The following is an 11,287-nucleotide window of genomic DNA, read 5'->3' as shown; positions in this document are numbered from 1 at the left end:
CCCTACTGCCCTGATCTGGAGGACTCACTAAACAGAGAACATCCCTGGTCATCCCTACTGCCCTGATCTGGAGGACTCACTAAACAGAGAACATCCCTGGTCATCCCTATTGCCTCTGATCTGGTGGACTCACTAAACAGAGAACATCCCTGGTCATCCCTACTGCCCTGATCTGATAGACTCACTAAACAGAGAACATCCCTGGTCATCCCTACTGCCTCTGATCTGGCAGACTCACTAAACAGAGAACATCCCTGGTCATCCCTACTGCCCTGATCTGGAGGACTCACTAAACAGAGAACATCCCTGGTCATCCCTACTGCCTCTGATCTGGAGGACTCACTAAACAGAGAACATCCCTGGTTATCCCTATTGCCTCTGATCTGGAGGACTCACTAAACAGAGAACATCCCTGGTCATCCCTACTGCCTCTGATCTGGAGGACTCACTAAACAGAGAACATCCCTGGTTATCCCTATTGCCTCTGATCTGGAGGACTCACTAAACAGAGAACATCCCTGGTCATCCCTACTGCCTCTGATCTGGAGGACTCACTAAACAGAGAACATCCCTGGTCATCCCTACTGCCCTGATCTGACAGACTCACTAAACAGAGAACATCCCTGGTCATCCCTACTGCCCTGATCTGGAGGACTCACTAAACAGAGAACATCCCTGGTCATCCCTATTGCCTCTGATCTGACAGACTCACTAAACAGAGAACATCCATGGTCATCCCTACTGCCCTGATCTGGTGGACTCACTAAATAGAGAACATCCCTGGTCATCCCTATTGCCTCTGATCTGGTGGACTCACTAAACAGAGAACATCCCTGGTCATCCCTACTGCCTCTGATCTGGTGGACTCACTAAACAGAGAACATCCCTGGTCATCCCTACTGCCTCTGATCTGGTGGACTCACTAAACAGAGAACATCCCTGGTCATCCCTACTGCCTCTGATCTGGAGGACTCACTAAACAGAGAACATCCCTGGTCATCCCTACTGCCTCTGATCTGGTGGACTCACTAAACAGAGAACATCCATGGTCATCCCTACTGCCCTGATCTGGAGGACTCACTAAACAGAGAACATCCCTGGTCATCCCTACTGCCCTGATCTGGAGGACTCACTAAACAGAGAACATCCCTGGTCATCCCTACTGCCCTGATCTGGAGGACTCACTAAACAGAGAACATCCCTGGTCATCCCTACTGCCTCTGATCTGGTGGACTCACTAAACAGAGAACATCCCTGGTTATCCCTACTGCCCTGATCTGGAGGACTCACTAAACAGAGAACATCCCTGGTCATCCCTACTGCCCTGATCTGGAGGACTCACTAAACAGAGAACATCCCTGGTCATCCCTACTGCCCTGATCTGGAGGACTCACTAAACAGAGAACATCCCTGGTCATCCCTATTGCCTCTGATCTGGTGGACTCACTAAACAGAGAACATCCCTGGTCATCCCTACTGCCCTGATCTGATAGACTCACTAAACAGAGAACATCCCTGGTCATCCCTACTGCCTCTGATCTGGCAGACTCACTAAACAGAGAACATCCCTGGTCATCCCTACTGCCCTGATCTGGAGGACTCACTAAACAGAGAACATCCCTGGTCATCCCTACTGCCTCTGATCTGGAGGACTCACTAAACAGAGAACATCCCTGGTTATCCCTATTGCCTCTGATCTGGAGGACTCACTAAACAGAGAACATCCCTGGTCATCCCTACTGCCTCTGATCTGGAGGACTCACTAAACAGAGAACATCCCTGGTTATCCCTATTGCCTCTGATCTGGAGGACTCACTAAACAGAGAACATCCCTGGTCATCCCTACTGCCTCTGATCTGGAGGACTCACTAAACAGAGAACATCCCTGGTCATCCCTACTGCCCTGATCTGACAGACTCACTAAACAGAGAACATCCCTGGTCATCCCTACTGCCCTGATCTGGAGGACTCACTAAACAGAGAACATCCCTGGTCATCCCTATTGCCTCTGATCTGACAGACTCACTAAACAGAGAACATCCATGGTCATCCCTACTGCCCTGATCTGGTGGACTCACTAAATAGAGAACATCCCTGGTCATCCCTATTGCCTCTGATCTGGTGGACTCACTAAACAGAGAACATCCCTGGTCATCCCTACTGCCTCTGATCTGGTGGACTCACTAAACAGAGAACATCCCTGGTCATCCCTACTGCCCTGATCTGGAGGACTCACTAAACAGAGAACATCCCTGGTCATCCCTACTGCCTCTGATCTGGCAGACTCACTAAACAGAGAACATCCCTGGTCATCCCTACTGCCTCTGATCTGGAGGACTCACTAAACAGAGAACATCCCTGGTCATCCCTACTGCCTCTGATCTGGCGGACACACTAAACACGTTTTATTTGTAAATTATGTCTGAGTGTTGGAGCGTGCCCCTGGCTATCAGTTAAAAAATTGTTTTTAAATGTGCTGTCTGGTTTGCTTAATATAAGGAATTTAAAATTATTCATACTATTACTTTTACTTTTGATACTTAAGTATATTTTAGCAACTACATTTACTGTTGATACTGAAGTATATGTAAAACCAAATACTTTTAGACTTTTACTCAAGTAGTATTTTACTGGGTGACTTTCACTTTAACTTGAGTCATTTTCTATTACGGTATCTTTACTTTTACTCAAGTATGAAAATGGAGTACTTTTTCCACCACTGTGTATCAGACCCCAGTAAGACTAGCTGTGGCCTTTGGCGTGGGCTAATGGGGATCCTAATAACGATCATTAAAAGCTGCAACTGACTACACTTACCTCAATTCAGTATGTTTCAGAAGTGTGCTAGTCTATTCAGGTACTGCTTCAAAACACATTGTACACAGCACTGCACACCAACACATTTATTCATCGTCATTCATGAAGGCAATAGTCAATGGGATAGAGCAGACCCCACTGCAGCTCTTAGTCCCCTGGCTCTGCTCTGACCCCTCACTGCAGCTCTCAGTCCCTCTGGCCCTCCTCTGACCCCTCACTGCAGCTCTCAGTCCCCTGGCCCTGTTCTGACCCCTTACTGTAGCCTTCAGTCTCCCTGGTCCTGTTCTGACCCCTTACTGTAGCCTTCAGTCTCCCTGGTCCTGTTCTGACCCCTTACTGTAGCCTTCAGTCTCCCTGGTCCTGTTCTGACCCCTTACTGTAGCCTTCAGTCTCCCTGGTCCTGTTCTGACCCCTTACTGTAGCCTTCAGTCTCCCTGGTCCTGTTCTGACCCCTTACTGCAGCCTTCAGTCTCCCTGGTCCTGTTCTGACCCCTTACTGCAGCCTTCAGTCTCCCTGGTCCTGTTCTGACCCCTTACTGTAGCCTTCAGTCTCCCTGGTCCTGTTCTGACCCCTTACTGTAGCCTTCAGTCTCCCTGGTCCTGTTCTGACCCCTTACTGTAGCCTTCAGTCTCCCTGGTCCTGTTCTGACCCCTTACTGTAGCCTTCAGTCTCCCTGGTCCTGTTCTGACCCCTTACTGTAGCCTTCAGTCTCCCTGGTCCTGTTCTGACCCCTTACTGCAGTTCTCAGTCTCCCTGGTCCTGTTCTGACCCCTTACTGCAGTTCTCAGTCTCCCTGGTCCTTCTCTGACCCCGTACTGGAGTTCTCAGTCTCCCTGGTCCTTCTCTGACCCCTTACTGCAGTTCTCAGTCTCCCTGGCCCTGTTCTGACCCCTTACTGCAGTTCTCAGTCTCCCTGGCCCTGTTCTGACCTCTTACTGCAGTTCTCAGTCTCCCTGGTCCTTCTCTGACCCCTTACTGCAGTTCTCAGTCTCCCTGGCCCTGCTCTGTGAAGAGCTCCCTCTCTCTAGGCACACTATGCCCAGCATGATCATTCATTGGATGGAGCCTCACACTATTCACTAATACAGCCCCGAAATACAGATCCAATCCTTATACTATTTCAGAGGGATCTAAAGGGAACATATAGGCTAAAGTCAATGGATGGATAATGTATACCTATAATGTATGTAGACTATATTGTAATAATGTATACATACTATAGTGTATAGACTATAGTGTAATAATGTATACATACTATAGTGTATAGACTATAGTGTAATAATGTATACATACTATAGTGTATAGACTATAGTGTAATAATGTATACATACTATAGTGTATAGACTATAGTGTAATAATGTATACATACTATAGTGTATAGGCTATAGTGTAATAATGTATACATAATATAGTGTGTAGACTATAGTGTACTAATGTATACATACTGTGTGTAACAATGTTTACATATTATAGTGTGTAGACTATAGTGTAATAATGTTTACATACTATAGTATATAGACTGTAGTGTATACATACTATAGTGTGTAGACTATAGTGTTATAAGCTATAGTGTAATAATGTATACATACTATAGTGTAATAATGTATACATATTATAGTGTGTAGACTATAGTGTAATAATGTATACATATTATGGTGTGTAGACTATAGTCTAATAATGTATACATACTATAGTGTGCATACGATAGTGTACTAATGTATACATACTATAGAGTATAAGCTATAAGAGAGAGAGGGAGAGAGAGGGAGAGAGAGGGAGAGAGAGATAGAGAGATAGAGAGATAGAGAGAGAGAGAGAGAGAGAGAGAGAGAGAGAGAGAGAGAGAGAGAGAGAGAGAGAGAGAGAGAGAGAGAGAGAGAGAGAGAGAGAGAGAGAGAGAGAGAGAGAGAGAGAGAGAGAGAGAGAGAGAGAGAGGGTTTCTGTAAAGCTGCACTATGAGTCAAGGACCTACATCCCACTATACAGAAGGAGCTTTCTAAGGTCTAAATGGATAGCGGTGCGGCAGTGACTGGATATTAAATAGACACTCTTCCAGGTAGCCTACTACACTGCACGTCCCAGTGGCTGTCTGGCTGCTGTGTAGACTGGTCTATAACCACAGACTAATAAAGAAAGCTTTCAGCTTCTCTGTGATGCTGGTGCTCCCATAACACCAGACTACTGAGCTGCTGAACGCAGGATCACCTCTCCCACTACTGACTATAAAGCCTACTGAACGCAGGATCACCTCTCCCACTACTGACTATAAAGCCTACTGAACGCAGGATCACCTCTCCCACTACTGACTATAAAGCCTACTGAACACAGGATCACCTCTCCCACTACTGACTATAAAGCCTACTGAACGCAGGATCACCTCTCCCACTACTGACTATAAAGCCTACTGAACACAGGATCACCTCTCCCACTACTGACTATAAAGCCTACTGAACACAGGATCACCTCTCCCACTACTGACTATAAAGCCTACTGAACACAGGATCACCTCTCCCACTACTGACTATAAAACCTACTGAACGCAGGATCACCTCTCCCACTACTGACTATAAAGCCTACTGAACACAGGATCACCTCTCCCACTACTGACTATAAAGCCTACTGAACACAGGATCACCTCTCCCACTACTGACTATAAAGCCTACTGAACGCAGGATCACCTCTCCCACTACTGACTATAAAGCCTACTGAACGCAGGATCACCTCTCCCACTACTGACTATAAAGCCTACTGAACGCAGGATCACCTCTCCCACTACTGACTATAAAGCCTACTGAACACAGGATCACCTCTCCCACTACTGACTATAAAACCTACTGAACGCAGGATCACCTCTCCCACTACTGACTATAAAACCTACTGAACACAGGATCACCTCTCCCACTACTGACTATAAAGCCTACTGAACGCAGGATCACCTCTCCCACTACTGACTATAAAGCCTACTGAACGCAGGATCACCTCTCCCACTACTGACTATAAAGCCTACTGAACGCAGGATCACCTCTCCCACTACTGACTATAAAACCTACTGAACACAGGATCACCTCTCCCACTACTGACTATAAAACCTACTGAACACAGGATCACCTCTCCCACTACTGACTATAAAACCTACTGAACACAGGATCACCTCTCCCACTACTGACTATAAAGCCTACTGAACACAGGATCACCTCTCCCACTACTGACTATAAAGCCTACTGAACACAGGATCACCTCTCCCACTACTGACTATAAAGCCTACTGAACACAGGATCACCTCTCCCACTACTGACTATAAAGCCTACTGAACGCAGGATCACCTCTCCCACTACTGACTATAAAGCCTACTGAACACAGGATCACCTCTCCCACTACTGACTATAAAGCCTACTGAACACAGGATCACCTCTCCCACTACTGACTATAAAGTCTACTGAACACAGGATCACCTCTCCCACTACTGACTATAAAGCCTACTGAACGCAGGATCACCTCTCCCACTACTGACTATAAAGTCTACTGAACACAGGGTCACCTGTCCCACTACTGACTATAAAACCTACTGAACACAGGATCACCTCTCCCACTACTGACTATAAAGCCTACTGAACGCAGGATCACCTCTCCCACTACTGACTATAAAGCCTACTGAACACAGGATCACCTCTCCCACTACTGACTATAAAGCCTACTGAACGCAGGATCACCTCTCCCACTACTGACTATAAAGCCTACTGAACACAGGATCACCTCTCCCACTACTGACTATAAAGCCTACTGAACACAGGATCACCTCTCCCACTACTGACTATAAAGCCTACTGAACACAGGATCACCTCTCCCACTACTGACTATAAAGCCTACTGAACACAGGATCACCTCTCCCACTACTGACTATAAAGCCTACTGAACACAGGATCACCTCTCCCACTACTGACTATAAAGCCTACTGAACACAGGATCACCTCTCCCACTACTGACTATAAAGCCTACTGAACGCAGGATCACCTCTCCCACTACTGACTATAAAACCTACTGAACGCAGGATCACCTCTCCCACTACTGACTATAAAGCCTACTGAACGCAGGATCACCTCTCCCACTACTGACTATAAAGCCTACTGAACACAGGATCACCTCTCCCACTACTGACTATAAAGCCTACTGAACGCAGGATCACCTCTCCCACTACTGACTATAAAGCCTACTGAACACAGGATCACCTCTCCCACTACTGACTATAAAGCCTACTGAACGCAGGATCACCTCTCCCACTACTGACTATAAAGCCTACTGAACGCAGGATCACCTCTCCCACTACTGACTATAAAGCCTACTGAACACAGGATCACCTCTCCCACTACTGACTATAAAGCCTACTGAACACAGGATCACCTCTCCCACTACTGACTATAAAGCCTACTGAACACAGGATCACCTCTCCCACTACTGACTATAAAGCCTACTGAACACAGGATCACCTCTCCCACTACTGACTATAAAGCCTACTGAACACAGGATCACCTCTCCCACTACTGACTATAAAGCCTACTGAACGCAGGATCACCTCTCCCACTACTGACTATAAAACCTACTGAACGCAGGATCACCTCTCCCACTACTGACTATAAAGCCTACTGAACGCAGGATCACCTCTCCCACTACTGACTATAAAGCCTACTGAACACAGGATCACCTCTCCCACTACTGACTATAAAGCCTACTGAACACAGGATCACCTCTCCCACTACTGACTATAAAGCCTACTGAACACAGGATCACCTCTCCCACTACTGACTATAAAGTCTACTGAACGCAGGATCACCTCTCCCACTACTGACTATAAAACCTACTGAACGCAGGATCACCTCTCCCACTACTGACTATAAAGCCTACTGAACACAGGATCACCTCTCCCACTACTGACTATAAAGCCTACTGAACGCAGGATCACCTCTCCCACTACTGACTATAAAGCCTACTGAACACAGGATCACCTCTCCCACTACTGACTATAAAGCCTACTGAACACAGGATCACCTCTCCCACTACTGACTATAAAGCCTACTGAACACAGGATCACCTCTCCCACTACTGACTATAAAGCCTACTGAACACAGGATCACCTCTCCCACTACTGACTATAAAGCCTACTGAACACAGGATCACCTCTCCCACTACTGACTATAAAACCTACTGAACACAGGATCACCTCTCCCACTACTGACTATAAAGCCTACTGAACACAGGATCACCTGTCCCACTACTGACTATAAAGCCTACTGAACACAGGATCACCTCTCCCACTACTGACTATAAAGTCTACTGAACACAGGATCACCTCTCCCACTACTGACTATAAAGCCTACTGAACACAGGATCACCTCTCCCACTACTGACTATAAAGCCTACTGAACACAGGATCACCTCTCCCACTACTGACTATAAAGCCTACTGAACACAGGATCACCTCTCCCACTACTGACTATAAAGCCTACTGAACACAGGATCACCTCTCCCACTACTGACTATAAAGCCTACTGAACGCAGGATCACCTCTCCCACTACTGACTATAAAGCCTACTGAACGCAGGATCACCTCTCCCACTACTGACTATAAAACCTACAGGCACAAGCTCTATATGAGCCATAAGGGTTACAGCATTTTAGCCTGATTCTTTACACAGATTATACAGCGTTACCCTCAAGCAGCCCAGTGTTTGGAGCTAAATATTTAAGATATTCTTTATGTATAACAAATGTATTATGTCCTTGAACAATTGATATAGCCTACAGTAATGAATTGCTATACATGTATTCCAGTTGTGTGGCATGTTGTTCTGTGAAGAAGAGGATTGGATCAAAGACGTTGTCATGACAATTTAACAGTGAGGTTAAATGACTTTTTGACTTAACGCTACCGTTGCTCACTATCCGTGCTCACGGACACAGGCGTGCCCTAATAGCGTTTATGTAATAGCCTATATCGTTTAAGGCTGCACATGGACATTTATAGTGATTTTAAATATTCTATAATAGCCTACCGTCTCTCTCTCTCTCTCTCTCTCTCTCTCTCTCTATATATATATAAGTTAGTTATTTTATTAGTATTTTTACTATATACTGGAAAATCAAAGAGTGAATGGGAAAACCAGACAAGCTACGGATCTCCCTTCCCAAGCCCAAAACCATATCGGTCATGTTCCTAGACCTAAGGCACTTGAGTGGAGACGTGCGACGCACGGCAATGCAGCCCGCAACTTATCATCGGCGACGCTTTCCAGCTACGGAGACGGGAGATGTGCCGTTTGAGGTTACAATAAATGTTTCATAATGCAACGTGCGCTTTCCACGAGTTACAGCACGCAGGAAAACAGAGACACCGTGCACAAGCTACGCTGTGACTCTCTGAGAGGTATCATATGGAACATCTAGTCCTACACAGTGGGATGTGACTTATTGGATGTCATTGCGCTAGGCTATATCAACGAGACGAGAGAGTGGTGGGAAAATATCCACCTCGTGGTGTGCAATAGGATGTCACATAGCATACTGCAGAGCCGACTGTTGTACGAAGGTGGACAAATGTCTCTTAACACACTACGAAATTCTGCCACCCCATAGGCTACATTCCCTAATATCACTTGGTCAATATCACTTTACCTATAGAGTTCAGCGCGGACAGACGCGCGGACGCATTTGGGCAAGTAAATGCTCAAAATGAATGAAGCAGTACACATGCTCTAAAGCGTTAAACGGCAGAAAAATGCACCACAACTGCACATAGAATAGCAGCAACAATAAATGATGCAATCATATTCTATATCAGAGTGGCGATGGTGGGAAAATTGTAAGAGGTAATTTTTTTTAAACTGAAATCCCAAACCCGCAAGAGAAGGATGGTGCAGTGTTCTCCGCGCGGCATGGCTATACAGCAGAGAACAGGTATACACGCCTTTACCTGGTGCAGAGGCATCCGCGCCCCAATTCTTCAAAAAAGAAAACGATAAAGACCAAAAATAATAGTCCCGTTAAATGACCAACCTGTGACAAGCCCGTCCTTACCTGTAATCGCTGCGGATATCAGTTCACAGCCGCAGTCGCATTGACACTGCGGTAACAGGCACGTTCCGATGAATCCCAACTCCTTTACTTCCAAATTACGAGATGCGTAAAAAGAAACACCTTTTGGTGTCCTAATCCACAGGGCTGTGATGCTTCTTTATGAATTGGTCCGTTCTAAATCCTCGGCAGCGACGTGTTAGTCAAAAGCATGAGAATCCAGCGAGAAAGGAAATAGCAGCAGGATCCCAATAACACTTCTGATCAGCGAGTCCCTCTGCAGCCACTATGCCGCTCCGAGTGGACTCAGACCCGGCGGGATCACAACACCTCCCATCCCAAACGCGGACGCACTTATGCCTTGAAAATCGCTGCACTGTAGGATTCCGCAAGAGGCTGTGTCGCGCTGTAGATCAATGCGATGCTCCCATCTGAAAGGCGTTGTGTGATGCTGCGACGAGAGGGGATAAGAGAGAGAGGGTGCTTTTCGAGTTTGCAGGTTCGCAGCTGACAACTGAGTAACTGGGTAGGGATTTGAGTGTATGGCGCTATGCCGGGGCGCAAGGAGCGACTGTCTTGTTTTACCAAGCCTTCTGACTCGCCCGCAGTTGACATCTCGGATCGAGGGCTGTGATTGGGCTAATTGTAACATTTCACTGCCAGCAATCACAGAAGCGCAGCTCACATGATGAATGAGAGGCATATGCTGAAGCCCGCAGCCAGCGAATGTATTTTCTATGTTTATGTAATGCATTCATTCCAGCGTGAAAGGGATTTGGCTATGCCAAAGGGAATACACATGAATACAATACTGGGGGTGAAATGATCATCGGATTTAAATATCTAATCAGAGCATCATTTGAAGATGGAGATTAGGGAAATTAAATATAATTAACACACTTGCTCTGTGTCAAGGGATTATTTTATTTTGTCGTTGATTATTTTTTAAAGTTTCTAACAGCTCAAGATATTGGCTTTCCGTTGGTATTCTGATATTTACGAATGCCTATGCAACAACATTTAAAACTAGAAAAGCCTTTTCAGTAAGACATTCTCTAAAATAATGGTATTTAATATAGCCAAACCACATTATAGCCTAGAAATTAATTGTAGGCTACATTCCTAATTTGCCTTACCAATTAGGCATAATAGTGACATTTTCAATGATAAGGTCAACAAGCCACATTGAGATAGACCTACAGACAAGGGGTAACATGATTCACAAAACAGTGAATGATTATTTTCCATAGTTTTGTTTTATAGGTGGGAAATAATTTGATTGCAGTTATATTATCAGAGGTAAAAGGGTAATTGAAGTTAAATAGCCTACCAGAATAGTAAGCAAATGTTAGGCCTACGCCATACAATCCATGATTAAAATTCACGACTGACATATTCTTTCTT

The 11,287-nt window shown here is 45.6% G+C and overlaps 1 protein-coding gene across 2 annotated transcripts in view; it reads right to left on the bottom strand.

Annotated features, from left to right (window-relative positions):
* Positions 1 to 10,551, bottom strand: part of LOC106576477 (plexin-A4) — a 643,097-nt gene extending 632,546 nt beyond the window's left edge. The window contains exon 1 of one of the 2 annotated variants that reach the window (XM_045700071.1): positions 9,887 to 10,551. The gene's annotated coding sequence lies outside the window, so the exon portion shown is untranslated. The remainder of the gene's footprint in view (positions 1 to 9,886) is intronic. The other variant, XM_045700072.1, reaches the window with a different exon arrangement.
* Between the last annotated feature and the right edge of the window lie 736 nt (positions 10,552 to 11,287).

Source organism: Salmo salar, chromosome ssa17 (assembly GCF_905237065.1).
Source record: "Salmo salar chromosome ssa17, Ssal_v3.1, whole genome shotgun sequence".
In the NCBI taxonomy this organism is placed as follows: domain Eukaryota; kingdom Metazoa; phylum Chordata; class Actinopteri; order Salmoniformes; family Salmonidae; genus Salmo; species Salmo salar.
The sequence above is the reverse complement of the archived record's forward strand: the minus strand, read 5'-3'. Positions and strand labels throughout refer to the sequence as shown.